This window comes from Tenebrio molitor, chromosome 5, assembly GCF_963966145.1.
Source record: "Tenebrio molitor chromosome 5, icTenMoli1.1, whole genome shotgun sequence".
Lineage (NCBI taxonomy): Eukaryota > Metazoa > Arthropoda > Insecta > Coleoptera > Tenebrionidae > Tenebrio > Tenebrio molitor.
In genome coordinates, this window is record NC_091050.1 from 2,333,389 (window position 1) to 2,351,558 (window position 18,170).

The 18,170-nt window shown below is 39.5% G+C and overlaps 1 protein-coding gene across 20 annotated transcripts in view; it reads right to left on the bottom strand.

Annotated features, from left to right (window-relative positions):
• SoxN (SoxNeuro) overlaps nt 1-18,170 on the bottom strand; it is a 212,283-nt gene that overhangs the window by 107,584 nt on the left and 86,529 nt on the right. Inside the window, exon 1 of one of the 20 annotated variants that reach the window (XM_069049046.1) lies at nt 12,604-13,377. The exons of the other annotated variants lie outside the window; for them this stretch is intronic. The gene's annotated coding sequence lies outside the window, so the exon portion shown is untranslated. Of the gene's footprint in view, nt 1-12,603; nt 13,378-18,170 lie in introns of those variants that run through there. 20 annotated transcript variants of the gene reach the window in all.

Sequence of the window (18,170 nt, forward strand, 5' to 3'; positions counted from 1 at the left end):
TACCTAATATTCATAACAAAAAATTAATTCACCAATTTCATGTGTTTTATTCCATTTCTGCTTTCATTCTGTCATTCTGCTTGCGATTTTTGTTACATAAAATGAAGGCCCTATTTCTGCTCAAAAGTTTTTCTTTTGCTTCTTTCTTTCATTTCTACAATTTTCCATTTTTAATTTATCACTATATTTTTCAATTTTTCATGTCTTAACTTAATATTTGAGTTCCAATTAAAAAAATACGTAAGCAAAAGAGCATAAATGAATAGGAACTTAGGAAATAAAAATAATAAAAAAGAATAACAAAACAAAAATTTTCTCCTAAAGAATTTTAACAGAGTTGTGTTATTTACAGAAGTTAATTTCTGCGAAAGCAATATCGAGTGACCATTTTCAATTAACTTAAAGGGTTTGCAGTTAACTAATTTAGCAGTAGTTGCTGCTTGAAAAGACTTCAAAAGATCACCTACAGAGAAGGTTTTCAAAGCGATTTGCCGAAACAATGTGAAAGGCAAAAGTGAGATATTTGCTTACTAAGCTCTATGTAACAAGTTTTAAATTGTGCAGAGAGTAAAGAAAAAGAACAAAATAATCAAAGAAACTGCCAATTCAATTCGTATTTGCTTGCCTAGATTTTCGCACATCACTTATTATCTGTGGACAAATGAAAGCCAAAAGGCAACAAACAACCAAACCGTCCATCTGTTCTTGCAAAATGTCCACCAACTCCGAGTCACTCTGCATCCCACCATATTTACGCGGCGCAATTATTCGGAAAAAGCTCTTTCTGTTTGCACCTCCAACAGGTAGCAAAGAGAGCGTCGCAACATCCACTCGCCCCGAGCTCGAACACATTTTCATATTATTCGAGCACTTCCATACACCCTGCTTTCTTACCTGGGTACATGCGACCCTCGTCGAAACGATAATCATAGTTGCCGTAAACAAGTCTTACATCCCCTGTACGCAGCATCCCTCGTTTGCACCACGAGACCGCAAAACCCACCACACCAACGAAATCCTCCGCCGTGGTGGTGGTCGAGTCTCGGGAACGGGTCCAGATTTGATTTCCACGACGCGGGTTTGGGGTGGGGATCGGCGGAGTTGTGGTGCAAACGATCGGGGTGCGCTTTCGGGGGGTACCGAGAGAGCAAGACCCGTGTGAACCGGCCACCGGAAACCGCCCTTCAGGTGAGGCCGCCGCCCTCTACCCCTGTGGGAAGATTAAGAGTGCCCTTAGTGCACGGATTATTAGCCGGGCTTGGATTTCACACACGACAAAAAATGGGGTGGTCGAGGTGAGGCTCTGATTCGCCATGTTGTTTATGGACAAATTTTACACGAAAGGAATTTTATTCGACCAGCTAAACAAATCAAATCAAGCTAAAATAAATTCTAGCAAATTTGGATTCAATTAACCATCTCTATTTCCTAACAGTGTTATTATTACTTTCATCCTGAATTTAATCTATAAATGTTGAAAATCAAAATTTTGTATTTCTTTTAAACATACACCGAGGATGCAAAGAAGAAAATGTTTCATATTATTGTTATTAAAAAATAAAGAATATTTAAATGTTGAAATAGGCAACCATCAATACAACTGATAACTCTTGGCAATCTCTTTTTGGATTTGAAATAATATAATCACATATTATATCCCAAGTGCAAAATTTTTTATCGGAAATTTTTTTGCTAATGAACGAAAACATCCATAAATGACGTCAGAAGACTAATTATTAGCAAATAAGAGCACGAGACGAAGTCGAGGGTTTTTATTTGATAATCATTTATGGATGTTTGAGTTCATTAGCAAAAAAAAATCCGATATTAAAATTTTGCACGAGGGGTATACGGTTGATTATTTCCTGAATAGAATGAAACCAAACGCATTATTTCCAATCCTTTTTATTCAAAATAATATTAAAAAAAATCAGGTACCGACATTTTTTATCAGATTATTGCACATGTGCATTTTAGAGAAATTTTATCGGGTTATTTTTTGTTTTCTCGTTTTGATTGGTCAATATTTGTCACGCAATTGGTTGCTAAACACATGAAGGAAATAATCATAATAATTAAATTTTTTTTTCGAGAATGTTTTATTTTCTTATACGTTAGATTTTTGTTTTTGACTTTTCCTTTTGCTCTTGTGTAACGTGGTCTTTTATTATCATTATTGGCATCGGACGGTTCATCAAGGGGACTAATTAAAAAGCAGCTTCGCTCACTTTTCCGACAAAAAGCGTAATCGATCAGTTCCACACATCGTCATCTCGGGAAGCGTTGGCATAATGGAAGCAATTCCTTTAGGTGCATTTAGCGTCGTTGCATTTAGCCATACGCACCTAAAAAGCTACTTAAAAGTGAAATCGGAAGCGACCATAAAATTAGTTTCAAGATACTGTCGAGGGTAAGCGATTAATAAAATGGCCATTTTTTCGTCTGCTGGAAAAATCGGTGTTTCGCCCGAGTCATCCTTCATGGTGCTGTTAAAGAAGTGTTTAATAGGCATTTACACCCTTTTATACAAAGCATCTCTATCAAAGTCGAGCTGAGTCATGGCGTATGTCAACCGGGAATGCGGCCCAATCAACGTCGGGTTCGATGGAATGCGCGAAAAAAAACCAACACCATCAGGGTAAAACCTCGAACTCGTTAGCCGCTGAAAATAAATAATCACGGCCAAGATGGCGGCTGCTGCGTAATTAGCAGGAAGCGGGCGCACCGAGGAGTCTTGCAAAGCTGTGACATGTTGACGGGGATTTGCCATCCAGTACCTGTGATGTATTTTCGACGCGAACCGGGTTAATTAGACCCCTTCCGGCGTCTTGCTACTTCTTGCGTTATCTGATTTCAAGTGCGACGTTGTCAAAGGGGGATTAACACCGACCGACGTTTTTCGGCGAAGAGCTGAGATGTCCAGGAAGCTCAAATGACGGATTTGGGAAGAATGGAAAGACAGGTTACTCAGAATAAAATGACAGTTCGAAAAGGGATTTTAAAGGAGGTGAAAATATCGAAATGTGGCAATTAACACGGAAAAAATATGACTAGGGGAAGTTGGGGCGGAGGCCAACCAAGGGATGAAAGGATAAGGGAAACATATTTTTAGTTTATAATAATGCACTCGCACGAACAATATGGAACCCTTAAGGACTTAAGTCCTTCGACTTTAGATTCTCAACATCATATGAATAAAATGGTATCTTTCTAAGAGAATTAAACACAATTTTTTAATGTTCAAAGAGAAAATTATAAAACGTTGAATAAATGAAGGTTAGAAGAAATAGAAAAGGGGCAAGCATGATGCCAGTGATGGCTGCCTTTAATAGGGTGAGTTCATGTTAATTAAAAAATAGTTAAGCAGATCGACATGACAATTTCAAAATAAATACATAGGTATATTTTTCCTAAAAGAATTCAAAAATCATCAATGTTCCAAGAGGATAAAATTAATTTTTTAGGCACTCTTAATGAAAAAGGTAATTTTACGTACTCCGATGCGGACGAGAAGTAACTCTTTTTCGGACGCACTTTTTCGGATGCCTTTTTTCGGACGCACTTTTTTGGACGCCCTTTTCTGACCATAGACCGTGGCGCCATCTGTTGGTCTGTTTAGTAAGTTAAGAACGAAACCGAGAAAACCGAGTAAACCAGCTGAAAACAAATGAATATTTGACAGTTAAATTTAACGAAAATATTTTATTTGCCCGAAAGAGTGTTGTATCGTTTATTTCTGGTGCTTATTTAGTGCATAATAAGAAAATGAACGAATAAGTAAACAGTAAATTTCTCGTTTTGCTGATAAAAATACTATAAAAAATTGTTAATATGTATTAATAAATGTATCTATCTATTTGAAAAAAGTAGATACAAAATAAATTTGTAATTTTTTCAATGACGTCTTTTGATTTGTAGTTGCCTGTTTTCAAGTCTCGGCTGCGCCTCAACTAAAAAACCCAGACTCCAACGAAAAACTTGCTATCCTTAATTATTTGATTATTATCTTGAAAAGTAGGCTTTAAAATTTCTAGTTTTATTCTTTCTAATAATTTTTTTTAATTTAGTATAAAAACATCATTTACTCCGTAATTTAACGTAAAATATCATATTTGTTACTTGCAATTAGAAACTACTGGTGAGATTTTTCCATTTATATTAACATGTAATTAATGAAAATTAATTAAAAATCACAAAGTAATTAGTGTATCTACATTAGAGCAGAAAACAAACGGACGTAGATATAACTGTCAGCCAGTTATGGATAGTTGTGGAAAGTTGTGCATTCCTTTGTGATCCCGGAAAGCCTGCGGTTAGACCTGCCTCGATAAAATTAGGTAAACGGCATTATTAGCTAATGGTCAAGTCCCATCAGCTAAACCTTGTATTGTCGTTTAGCACCAAATAAAAAACCCCTCGACAATGGGCGACCTAATGAAATTTCGTAGTAGAATCGGATCGATCGTCCCCATAAAAATCCCCCTTTATGAATACGTTATAAGCTGATATAATTAATTTCAGAGACGAGCAATTAAGTTAAGTGAGGAAATAATTAAATATTCACGGCCGTGTTTGCATATAAACTGGTGCTTTCGGCGGTTCGTTAATTAATTAGACAATTAGCGTTCTCCATCTTAGGTGCGAAACGCAAGACGCGCCCGGTGACCGGAATCGCGGCCTCCGGAAGAATCCGGGCTGCGATAACACTCCAAAATAAATAATGCAATAGTCGGTTTGACGGTAACAAACGACACTTTGATGCGGTAAATGACGCAAGGGTGAGACAATGACGCTATCGCCGATGAATGATGACGAGTGCGGCCGTGCGTCCTGGAGGCGGCGACGGCGGCGGCGTCATCGCGGCATAATTGAATTCCGCGCGCTCATTGCCGGCCATTGTCGGCCCAAGAATACATTCTGATGATGCATCGGGGGTTTAATGAGGTCGCCGCCACCGTTTTTGCCGGGGGTAAATTTGCAAAAATTCGGAGCGGCTGGGGACGGCGCGATTTTACCCGCGTTTTAACTTCGTAATGACGAGTTTTCGCGCGATCGGGGGGCAACAGCCGCTTACTTCGATTCACTCCGATGATAATAAGCAGTTTTCTTAGTGTCGAAGAGGACTATTAAAATCTTGAGTGCCTGGAATGAGTGTTTTAATTACAAAACAAACTTTCCTGAATGGTTTCGGATTTTATAAGCCGAGTCGGATCGATTCATTTCGTCATCATTCCAGCTCCGGGACTAGAAATCCGAAAGTGCTCTCGACACGCCGGAATTAACCTTCAAAATGTCACAATTAATTCAATTTAAATAAAAAAAAAAATGTCCTGGCAGTTATTTTAATTGACGTATATTCCTCCAGTTTTTCGTACTCTTTTTGGGTTCACGCTGTATATCGGTCGACCTTTGAACGCCTTTATCTTTAATGACCGTGTTACCAACCCGAGACCTCAAACTGTCCAAATATTTTCCCACCGCTGGTCTAATGAGATAATTGAGATAGTCTGTCGTCTCGTTCAGCTCCAAGTGGAAAACTTTCATTAAACCTAATAGAATTTTAAATTGGCTCCGTGGCGGAACCGGTCCGGGCACGTCGCCGCCCCCGTCCGATCATCCCGGAAGAATCTGTACGCGCACATCAACCGCCGTCCGGACAATCGTCCGGAAATAAAGGCACGTCTTGGTGCGGCATCTCCAGAACCACGTCACCCGTTAGACTAACCCTATCTGGTTCCTTCCTCTCCTGCGGGAATCGCGTCTCAATCACGACCCCTATTGTTCTACGGCTGTCACGGCCACGCATGACACATGACGTAATCAGGGGGGCGGGTCCGGTAATCAACTGTCTGATTTAATATTCACCTCGGCCGACACCAGGCGTTCCCGGCTGCTGTTGACAACCTCTTGTTCAACAAGCCGCTCCGGGTTATGGATGTGTTAACTGCTCGGCCCACAACAACTATATCACGACCGACACCGGATTCGTGGGGCCTCAAAAATCCACCCGGTACAGGCCTGCAAGAAACTCAATAACACGAAAAGTCTTCGACTAGATCTAGGTGGTGCAAAATCAAATTTAAAAATAGACCAACTAATTTCTCTTGGGGGAACACGCGACCCACGCCCGTAGTTGCCCTTTGCGTCACGTTGTGTGATTTTTATAACCACCCGGTATAGATTCCTCCGGCCCGAGATTGCGGGAGTCACCCCCGACGTATCAGTTTTCGGCTGTCAACAGCGACATTTGTCTTAGCGCCTGTTAAGAGGTGACAGGTTCCCTTGTTTGTTTGGGGTAAATATCGGCAAATAGTTATGGTGTCACATTTCGGTCAATATCGGAGCGTGGGGGTGTGCGAGAAAAAATCAAGTGCGGCGATTAGAATTCGAACGAAGGGGAGAAGAGGAGAATGGTCAGCGAGGAATGCCTTATTCATCGTCCATCGTTTCGGTCAGGGTCATTCGCTGTGAAATCCGCGCGAGTCTAATGGGTTTCTGATTGCCAACCAGCGGGGTGCACTTCTTAATGTTCCTATAACACCAGTAAATGCCCGGAACGTTAACATCCACGCACTGATTCCACTGACAACACAGAAGCCACAGATCATCATCGGCGGCTCGGCGATGGCCACCGGCTTAATTGCGCTCCGGAGTTATTATTCTTCACTCTCGTTGTTTTACTTATCACGTAACATAGATGCAACATCGACAGAATGTGGTGCTTTTCACTCTTCCTTAGACAGTTTTACGGTCGATTGGCATCTGATGAGCCACATCTGGAAAAATTGTCAAGAAGTGCTCTAGACCGCATGGCAAAAAGTACGTCATCATTGGCGTTTGAGATTTTTCCATCTTTTTCCGCTGATTACGACTACAGTGTGAACACCTGTAGATACAAATTTTAGAATACACAGGGCCACGCCAACAGGAGGTGCAATATCGCACCAGGTGGTACAAACTGTGTTCTGATTGCTGTGACGCAGAAACTAATTTTCCTGGTACCAGGTTAAGTAAAAGTTCATAAAATAATTGAGGCTTGACTTGGGTACATTTTTTTGGTAAATATGAATCGATTATCGAATGATGAACATAAAAAATCAGTAAAATAAACAACTTAATTAGGTTCATTTATTTCATCGTGTCTCGTAGTGAAATCCTTGATTGATGATAAAATATAAATACTAGTTCGTTAAAAAAGTTGGAGTGGATTATTACATACAATTGACGATTAAGGTATGTAGTTTGAAAATAGTATATTAAAACATGAGTGTTATAAAACTTATATTAAGACACGAGTCAGATTTGCAGCACGACTGCTGCAAGGAGGAGTGCCTGTAAATGACGAGTGCTCTTTAAGTTTTATAAAACGAATTTATTATGCTATTTTTTCTAATTTGCATATTAAATACCTTTATCAAAAGAATAGGGCATTTGGAAAAAGAAAATAGGAGTATAAAATAAATTTTTAAACTGTCAGCTAGAATAGTGTGAGTGTCAAAAAAAAAATGACAATAAAGCTTGAACTACATCGAATTTTTGAAAACTGACAGAAATTTGATGCCCCACTTTTTATGCTCCCAATAGTACCTACCGCAATGATGCAGTCAATGAGCGGAAAGATTGTAAATTAATTAACATTACTAATAAAATCATTTAGAAATGATTTTTCCTATTTCACATCTATTATGAAATAATTATGAAACTCGACCGAGCTTTATAACGATTTTTGTTTCAGTACGAAACATTTTATTTTGCAAGGTTGGTAGCACCAAAAATTGACACTGTACTGTCAAACCTGAAACAACATAACCTCCACAATTGATTTTCAAAAATTATAATAGTTTGTCTTCTACGCTATTACACAAATTCAAAGTGGCAGCACACGTGCCTTAAGCATTTATTCTTAACAAGTTTTGTTAAACGCCTCTAGTATTCATAACACAGCTTATTCAACTAATTGTGATTCCGCGGCGCATCCATTTGAGAGGGAATTATTTGATTGAAACGAAAGCATTTGGACCGCTTCAACTTTTCTTTTCACAGACTATTCAACGTAACTTTCAGTTACAGCTGAAGATTTCCATTCTCCATGGCGCTTTATGGTCACCAAATCGTGACACCTGTTGACCAAAAATGACAACTAGAGCTTTGCACTTGATTCTGTTTATTCCTCGTTTCAAAACTTGCATTTTCTTTCTGGTAAATTCGTAATTTCTTAGGAGTGGGACAAACTAGTTCACGTAGCTCAAGCACGTTTCGTAATAGTTATTTACATTACGAATGCGGCAGGCTACATTTTACAGCACGAGGTTTTTAGATTGAACACCATTGACACCATTGATTTAACAAAAACCGAGCGATGAAATTTGTAGTAACAGTAACCAATAATTTTGCAAAACCTGTCAAAGACTGACAATTGATTAATGAAATGGCAGAAAGTTATCTATTACACCGATAACTGACATGCTTAAGATTTACACCACAAGATGGCGCCATCAGATTTTAATAGAAAATAATTAAATTATGTTCATTTTCGCAAACTGAGCGGATCAATTGTAGCGGTATCTTGTCTTAGTATAAATGGACTTCATTTATAATAAGCTAACATTTTTTTGCAGGTCCCAGAAAGCTTAAAATTTTCGTGTTAGTTTACGCACTCCGTGCGGTAAAATGACAGATAGTTTGGTTAGTGCGTAAAAAACAAGATACCGTAGCTGTTCAAAATGTGTAAACATGTCATTTAGAGTTGAGGAGGCCAAAAAGGTTTTTACCCCACTTGTTCTTCAGAAAACTAAACAATATCCGGTCAAACGTTTTGATTTTTTTTAATTGTAGGTAAGTTTACAGTATCTACGGATATGTTTGCTTTGCTACTAAACACATTCTTCGTAGATATTGTTTCAATTTTGTCTTTATTTAATTAAAGACGATTCTCTTCTTATTTACTTAGGTAATTTCTTAGATTAATTTCTTTAGATTTTTTAAAGATATTCTCCAAAAAATTTTCCTTGTAATTTTTGCAGATTTTGATTTTTTACCAAGCCCCGTACCCGCCATGTTAATTTCAAAATTTGGCCAGCCTCTAATTCCTTGTTTCGTCATCCCATTACATTTGTTTAGAAAAGGGTCACACTTGCTGGATTCAAGTTGTCCTTTGAACCCCCCGATTTTGAATAGTTCCCGACGTTATCAGCGCTCATCATCCTTGTCTTTTTATCTCTCCGTCGCATCCATCGAGCCGTCGTCTGCACAAGGACCTCCGCCTCTGAGATGTCGCGGCGGCGGCCGAAGGAGCTCCTCAAGTGTTTCCGGTAGCAGCTGTCCGTTCCCATGCGGACAAAAGACGCTCGACCCCAAATCAAATTATCTAATTCAGTATATTGGCCGACGCGGCTCCCGGATTTGTTTAATCGAGTATAGCGGTCACAGATGAGACAAATTTCGGAGTCGGAGGTGGCCGACGAGAAGCTCGTCAGGACGAAAGCGCGGATCGATCCGGTCCTGGAGGCAGTGCTGTACCCGATGGAATTCTCTTCGTAACGAATGGAGATAAGGAGCAGATCTCGAATTTTATTAGTCTGATGCGGGACGAATTGAAGCGGTTTTTTGCTCGGCTACGCCACTGAATGTGATCGGTTGGGGCGACGAAAAAATTTTATTGGTTTATTATGTGGGATTCCGACGAATTTTATTACCGAAGGTGATATTATAATAATTCTGTGAAAACTGTTTTTATGGGAGACGCGTGGTTCGACGATTTATTCCGACTGACGTTTTCTATTTAATAATTTAACTGCTTTTCACGATTCTTGTTTCTTTCGCGCGGACTCGATTCGATATTGATAGCTGCTGACCTGGATCTTGTTAGTGTTTTTCGCCATTTTACGTTCTTACAGGCTGCCTCCGAGAAGCATAATTAATTATGTTACATTTTTTTACAAATGGCTTTTTTCTCCGTGGATACGAAATAATGATGACAAATAATGTATTTTTATTGTACTTTTAAATGATAACCATACATACTTAAATAAATGAAGATTTTTTTTCAAAGAAGTAGGCTTATTAAAAAATATTGGACCACAATAAGTATGCCTGCTAAAAAAACGTTCAATTTTCATTCCTCAAACGTTGCGAATCGAGTAAAAGATCTGACCTCCCCCTTTTCTCTGGAGGCAGTATATCTCCACGATACGTTCCAGATTTGGCAACCTCGACGTCGCACCTGATCGATCTCCGATCGCATCAGTATCACAATACATCATGTCGAATCGGTGTCGGCGACTTCGCAGTCGAGAACTGCACCCCGGGGGGCACCCACACAGTAGTAGGCCGCGCTGGGGTAACGTTTAATTACAATTCCGTCCAGGAATTCCAATATCGCTTTCCCGCCGACCCATCAATTTCCCTCGAAAAAAAAAACAACCCAAAAGAAAAACCCAGCCGACGATGATAACAACAAATCGCCGAATTCTGGTGTCGCCTCGGGGTGGTTTCCACACATCCACGTACGTCATGCTGACGAACAACTTACCCGAGTAATTAATTATTAGGTTTCAATCGGCCGCCATGACTGGACAGTTTGGCCGTTGCCTTGGTTACCGTGACAGCGGCTACACCTACCGTGTTACCTGTCGTACCATGCGGGGTCGACACCTACACGGGGGCCCCGTTATTAATGTGTCGCATTCTTACAGTGACGTCCGTCAAACGTGACGAATGGTGCTCCGGATTAAGGGACGTCGTTAACCGGACAATGCCCCACCAGTAATTGGGAAACTTAATTTGGACCGAATCTGACAGTTAAATGTCTTGAGAAGTGACTCGTGATGAGTCAACTCTCGCCGTTCGTGGCGCGGAGTATAGCATCACAAGAGTTGTAAAAAGTTGTCCGCGTGCAGTGTCCGCATCCCGTAAACCCCCTTTGCCCCAATTACCCCAGCTCCACTTTCCGTTTAGTACCAACATAAACTCGAATTCTTGTCTTAATTACGCTACCATGGCGGGCGTTAGTCTTCATCTGGCGATAAGCTCCAACACTAGGCACTCCATTATCCCATAGTGCCGCTCCCACAGGAGCCCCACAATTTATATCGAGCATTAAAGACTGTCGCGGGACGCACGCACGCCGCCGCCGCCGCCGTCCCTCTAGGTGTAGGTACGGCGGCCCGGTGTAGGTGTAGGGCAAAGGGAAGTGTTATCTAATATTGCGTATGTAATCAATGTGAGATTAGCGAGGGTGCTCGCTCGTCCTCATCACGCCGTTATCTCCGCACATCTCCCTAGAGACGAGCCGACTTCCATCTCTGGATTCTTCGCCGCCGCCGCCGCCGCCAAATGCGATTCTTCCCGTCGAGCTACCATGTCAACGGATATTGATATTGCCATACTTCAGATAAGTGCAAAACCTGGAACGCGACGCGCGTGTTCGAGATTACAAAGCGGGATAACGCGCACGGAGGAGAATTGGCTCGGGATGGTGCAGGGAATCCCACAGGATCGGCGAGGGGAGCGTCGGGTTCGGGGTCAGAGTGTGCTCGAAAACACCAACTAGGACCGATCGCGGCGCCATCTTCCACCGGTGCATCTCTCCAACGAACGCAGTGTAGCTGGCGGTGCGTGTGTGCATCACGCACGCTCGACTTGCGTGTCTTCATCCCGCCACCAGCTCACGCCTCGACTTGCAGCTTGATTGATGAGGAGATTATTGAATTACTTCGCTCAGGAGCGGAAGTGGCCGCCTTTGTCTTGGGAGTGTCGGTTAGTCGGCCTCTCATTCGTCGAAGCTCCATCTGGACCGACAAGATGATGGCCGATAAACGCATCCGCGTCCTGCAAGAATGGACGGTCTTTCGGTGGCCTCGAACCGTCACATTTTCAACGCTGATTGATGGTCCGGATCAAACGGTGACCACCGGAGTCGCGACCGCTCAAAGACAACCGGATGGAGCGCTCGGTCAATGCCAAATTGCCAACTCCAGACGGTCACCGCTTCAGCAAGACTTGGCGTTGCTTCGCAACTCACCCTCGTCGATAAATTAAAACCGGATGAATTTTCGAAATGATCTGAATAAATTGGATCACGCAACCGCTTTGATAGCGTTCCGATTAATATGAGAGAAAACATATGATGCTCGTTTGGATGATGAGATATCGGTCGGTGCTTTATCACCGTCGAGATCCGATTCATTATATCTAGGTAATTTGTGAGGGGTGCTTGTCGGATTTGCCTCCCGAAAAAACTCCAACTCGGCTGTCTGCGAAATCGCCCGAATTCCCTGTTTAATAACGTCGTGTGGCGTGCACAGCTATTTAATAAACACCCCTTATGATGGTACGACCGACACCTTATAGCACGTCAGAATTTAATTGCATCCCCTATCCCGCCGCGCTATTCATATTCACTAATATTGGATCTTCCCGGTGCTCATCGATGGCTTCCGATTTTTCATGAATTTAATCGCCCTCGACGCCTGGATGGATACGTTTCGTACCTGTTACTTCACGCATCGATCACGGGGGCGGCTCAAACTAGACACCCCACCTAATTAATAACAACTAAACTGTTCCAACCCGCGAAAATTAAAAAATTGTTTCAGTTGGTACCTGTTATTTCCAATTTTTCTTTTCTTTGGTGTGTCGGTGGGGGCCGTCCATCTTCGGGTTCGAGTGGCTCCGCGCCCCATATCGATTGGTCGTCGGGGCAGGAGCCGCCGCCACCGTCGGTGGCAGAGCGCGGCCCGGCACTGGTTGTGGCGGTGTCCGGTAGGTAGATTGGCTCCTCTGTAATTTATCATCCTGGTTCTTTTCACTTCAGCGGGAGCAGCGCTTGGCGGCCAGCGAGTTCTATCATTTGTCTTCCCTCACCTGTCAGCCCGACCAGCGCTTTGTATCGGTTACACTTCTGATGGTTTTCGAAAGTAACGCTTATATGATTTATTATAATTTTTTAACCCTTCAGCTATTTTGTTAGGGATAAAATGGATGCTTGCGGATCCGGCCCGTCATTAATTTGCCGACGAAACCCGTGTTAGTTAATGTACGACGTGGAAGTGCAGCGGCACCTACGCCATCGCCAGCAATGTTTTATGGATTGATCCCTCCGACGCCGCTCCCGGAGGACGGCCGCTTCCTCCGAATAGATCACGCGCCCATATGCTATTTAATATAATTCAATTCACGATGATGCGTGGGGTGCCAAATTCGATAACGGGATTAGTGTCAAATCAAATCGCATTAAACCGAATGCAATCTGGATGCAATGACGGAGGCTCACGCAATGCCGTTTTAATCTACGTCACACATACCTACTTCGGTTCGACACATTCTGCACGCAAATCGCAATCCCAGATTAGGTATCGGAAGTAATCGATTTTTTTTTACTCTTCGTAGAAACCTTCCACGCGACACTACGTAACACCTACGCTCGGGACCTGAGTGCCTTTCATTTTCTTCATCTATTCCTGATTAAGTCATTTACGGATTCACATTGAGCCAATTAAAGTGAGAAAATCCTACCGATGACACTTTTCATTTTGACCTAATTGTGGCATATTGTACGTAATTTAAAACACCGGTTTTATAATGTAGTCCTAGAGCAAAATTCAGAAAGGATGATGCATTTTCAATTCTTTGTTAAAAACATAGGTTATGTATCTACGGGGTGTCTCAAAATTCGCGTATTCCGAATTCAGAGCGTGGTAAGGAAGGACCCAGTGGAGATCAAAAAATACTTAGAAAAAAAATCGCTCTTCCTGAAGAATACATAGAACCCTTCATATCCACTGTGACAAAATACTATCCTAGCTACGTTGCCGTTCCATTTTAAAAAACTAATGTATCTTTGTGGGGGGAGTCCCGATTTTTTTTATTTGCAAATTTGGACTACTGAAGTGATCCCCTACAACGCTCTGAATTCGGAATTCGCGAATTTTGAGACACCCTGTATAAGTACGCGACAACAAAAGAGGATATGTAATGAAACAAAGCAAATACAATTTTAAAGATGGCAAGTATGAACACGAAAATAAATGTTAAAAGATAAGAATCGTCTGCAATATTTAACTGAATCATTTCCCACAAAGAAAATTCTCTGACATGGAATCAATCATTTACTGTTATCTCGAAGAACTAGTTAGGTAAATAAAATTGTCTAATGAAGCTACTGATTACGATAATGAAATTCTTGCTTAAAAATATTGATCAAGTTCTTTGCAAAACGTGTCATCATTATTTTAGTAATTGAGATTTTGTATTGACAATGAAAAAAATTAAATTTAATTGAGGAAAAAATTCCTTCGATTAGATCTTAGTTGGATAAAAATGGATTTATAAATTTCCAAATAACTGATAATTTAAGACAAACAAAACATTACCTATTTGTTGCTTAATTTTTTGTAAAAATATTACTGAAGTGTTTATGGAGTATAATAAAAATTAAAATGTAGGTACCTATAAAAAATTTAAGAAAGTAGGTATGTAAAATACATGAGACGTTATAAAAAGAGACCCCAGTCCTGGAAGGATGTAGGTACAGGGTGTATCTAAAATACTTGTGTTAATTTTAACACGTATCAGAGCTTGTTAAATGAAATATTTTTAATAAAATAATTTAATTTTAAATTTTCATTTTAGGTACAAAAAAATTGAGACTAGTCAATCGCACAAAACGACTCGTTTGGTAAAATTTGGGGGCCAAAAATATTGGAAAACTTTTGCGAATTTTGCAAAATGTTATAGAGAAAAATTTAATAAAATGGCAAGTTCTTCCACTGGTTAAAATTAACACACGTATTTGAGATACACCCTGTATACCTAAGTAATGTAATATTTAGAAATTATTAACATATATTTACATATTTTCCATACGACTGATGATTTTAAAATTAGGAAACAATTTTTCTTGGCATCCAACTTATCTATTACCTATTTATTATTTTTTAATCTACTTTGTGACCACTTCGTATAACCAAACAATTCAAACTAAAACATTTAAGTATTCAGAACTTCCAGTTTGGAATAATAAATCTAAGAAGTAATTGATGCTAGATTTTGCATAGCAGAAGAATAAGCTAATAAAACAAAAACTCTTAGGTATATTTAATTTTCTTTATTGTACTTTCAGTTTTATTTAAGAAAAATTGCATAAATGATCAAATTTCTGATTTCTTTGAATCCTGTTTCGACAACATTCCTTCTTGAATAATAAACTAGTATTGTTGCCACCAATTTAAAGAAATTCAACTTGTTATCAATTCTAACTGTTGAATATTGTAAAATATGTAGGTATTGTCAAGAAGGTAAGAAATATTTAACTTTCGCTACAAATAAACATAAATTAGATATTACATTTGCAGTACTGATTGTGAGTAAATAGATTTGACAGCTAAGGAAAAAACGAGTAAGTTTCTGAAAGTCTATATGTGAAAAGGTCAACTACTGTACTTTTTATCAATAGATACACTATTAAAATACTAGACAATCAATCACTTTTTACTGACAATACAAGCTATCTATACACCAATTCTTTGTGAATAAAAAGGAAATTAATCAATTTAGAACCAATCCAAACAAAACTTTTGAACAACAATTAGCAATTGTTCAATTAATTAATAAAATTATTACCTTAATAGGGGTTTTGCTACTTGTTTTAAGTTAATTAATTTTGAAAAATATTTTACACGAAAACAACTCAAACTTTCCCAAAAAAATTTCATTTGCTCAAAAAACATACAATCAACAAGACAAGACAAGACAAGATCTTCTCTCAAAATACTGATTATGCAATATTATGTTTTTTATTCATTTCGTGAAACTAAATGGGTGTTTCAAAAAAAAAAAAATTCGGCCTCCCCAGCTGTAAAACACATCATTACTTGTCAATTTAAGCTAAGGTAACTGCGATTTACTGACGGATGCTTAAATATCTGGGGAAGTGCAGTAGCACGCACGGTTAATTTTCTCTTTTTACAGTTACTTTAAAATTAAAGTGTTTATACATTACTTTAATTTAGTGTAAAAAATTATTATTTACATTAGAGTACCGTAGGGGCATTTTACAGCGCGAAAACTAGTTTTCAAGCACGAGGCAATGCCGAGTGCCTAATTAGTTGGAGTGTTGTAAAATATCTACCATACAAAATTTGTATTAGACTTTTCGGCTGACCAAACGTTTTATTTTACAATTTTGCAAAATCAAACTTTTTGACATACAGAGCTGCCAACCCGATAGGTTGTATTTTCTCTATTAAATAAAATTTCACATACGTACTGGGTACAAGTAGCCTTTTTTCTTCCTAAAATTTTTCAATCTTTTCAGCTCCCTGCCTTTTTTGCTTTTTATCGATACTTGACTTCCACAGTCTGCATTTTTTGATAGGTACTTACATTCAATTTTTTGCTTATTTCTTTGTAGGTTTACTGTTTTTCCAAATATTATGTTCTCAATACAGACATAAGCAACGCCTCATGAAAAACTTTTAAATCGAATATAAACTCTGACCTTGGAAAACAATTTAAAAAGAAGCTAAATTAAAAGTTTGTTTGGTATTAAAATAAACGTTGCAGAAGTACTTACAGCGGAAAAGAAAGAGAAAGTAAAGCAATCCGACCACTTCTGATGTCACTAAAAGCTTGCTCAAGGAACATACATTTCATAATAATTTTAATAACGAACGTATTTAAGGGTAGATAATATAGTATTGGTAGCGTTGGGGTTTAAATTAAAAATAGGCATGACAAAAGCTCAGTGGAAATAAAATGATTAGAAACTAGTCGAAAGAGGAAAGAAAGTAAGCGATCAGTCCGACCGAATCCTTTCACTTTCAAGGATATTTGCAAAGTATATCAGGTGCGGGCAAAAGAATACTTGTTTTACCTTCACAAACGTGAATCGTCCATCAGGAGCAAATTTAACTCTCCTCTTGCACATTTTTCCCTTTTCGGCGAAGAAGCAACCTCTCACAGTCAGCGTTCCGGCTTGTTTTCCTTCAACACTCTTCACTTCTTGGAGGCAACCTCGTGAAAAAAATCCCCGGCGAAGTTTATTAAGAAAAGTGACTCGACTCCGACCGAAGAATGATTTGATTAACGGCGCTGGGGCAACAATGAGGTGCACATGCGGTGCTTCTGATTAGCATCTTTGAGACAGGTGATTAGGTAGTGTTTACAAGCACGCGCCGCAATCCTCCGACTGGATCTGTTTAAGAAGAGAGCCATTGTTTAGGCCGATAGCAACGGCCTAGGAATTTATTCGGCGCCCGCGGATCATGCACAATGTCGACGCTTTTTAACTTAGTTCTTGAGCATCTGTGTGCGACTTGTGGCGCGTTTGCGGTTTCTCATTGTCAGATAAAACGACACAGATAGAGATATCAAGCGACAATGGAGCGATGTTTCGATTGTCGAAAAGAATCGCTTCGAATTATGGACGGCGGCGATGAGAAGAGGAATTGAAAATCGATTCCGGCTAAAAATTTTTCTTTTTCGAATCGCTTCAACCTTCTTCTCGGTGAAAGCGTTAATTGCCGCTAATTGTGCTGCAGTGTGTGTAATTTTTTTAAGTGAAATCTCGTTCTGGAGCGGCAAAAATTGATTTCAAACACGCCGGATAAACGCTCCATTGTTTAGTTTCAATTATTTCGAATTAAGGTAAGTGAATTTTGAATAAATTGACTGAACTGAGGTGAATCTAATTACTTCAGTTGAATCAATTAGCTCAAATAATTATTATTCATTTATTTTAGTTTAATTACTCTGCCAATAGCACAATCTGTAAATTCATGCCGGTTAATTAGAACGGTTTTTGACAAGTTCCTGCGCAATTTACACATTTTTAGGCTCAAAAGTGCAAAATTATAATTTTGAAAAGGTCACGCGGTAAATTATTCCAAGGTTGGACTGCAGAAATTAGAAATCAAATTAATTTATTGGAAAATCGTGAGAAATACCTATTCTGAATGAGATGTTGCGTCATTTGCTTTCACAAGAGGCAACAATCTTGAAGGAATGTATAAAAAATAGTTATTTACATTAGAGTAGGTACGGTAGGGCGAAAACTAGGTTTCAGGCACGAGGCGAAGCCGAGCTTTTTTATATTGCCAAACGCGGCGCCACTGGTGATTTTTCGGTGAAATGTCAGGAAAACGTCAGTTTTGAAGCACCAGAATAAGTGG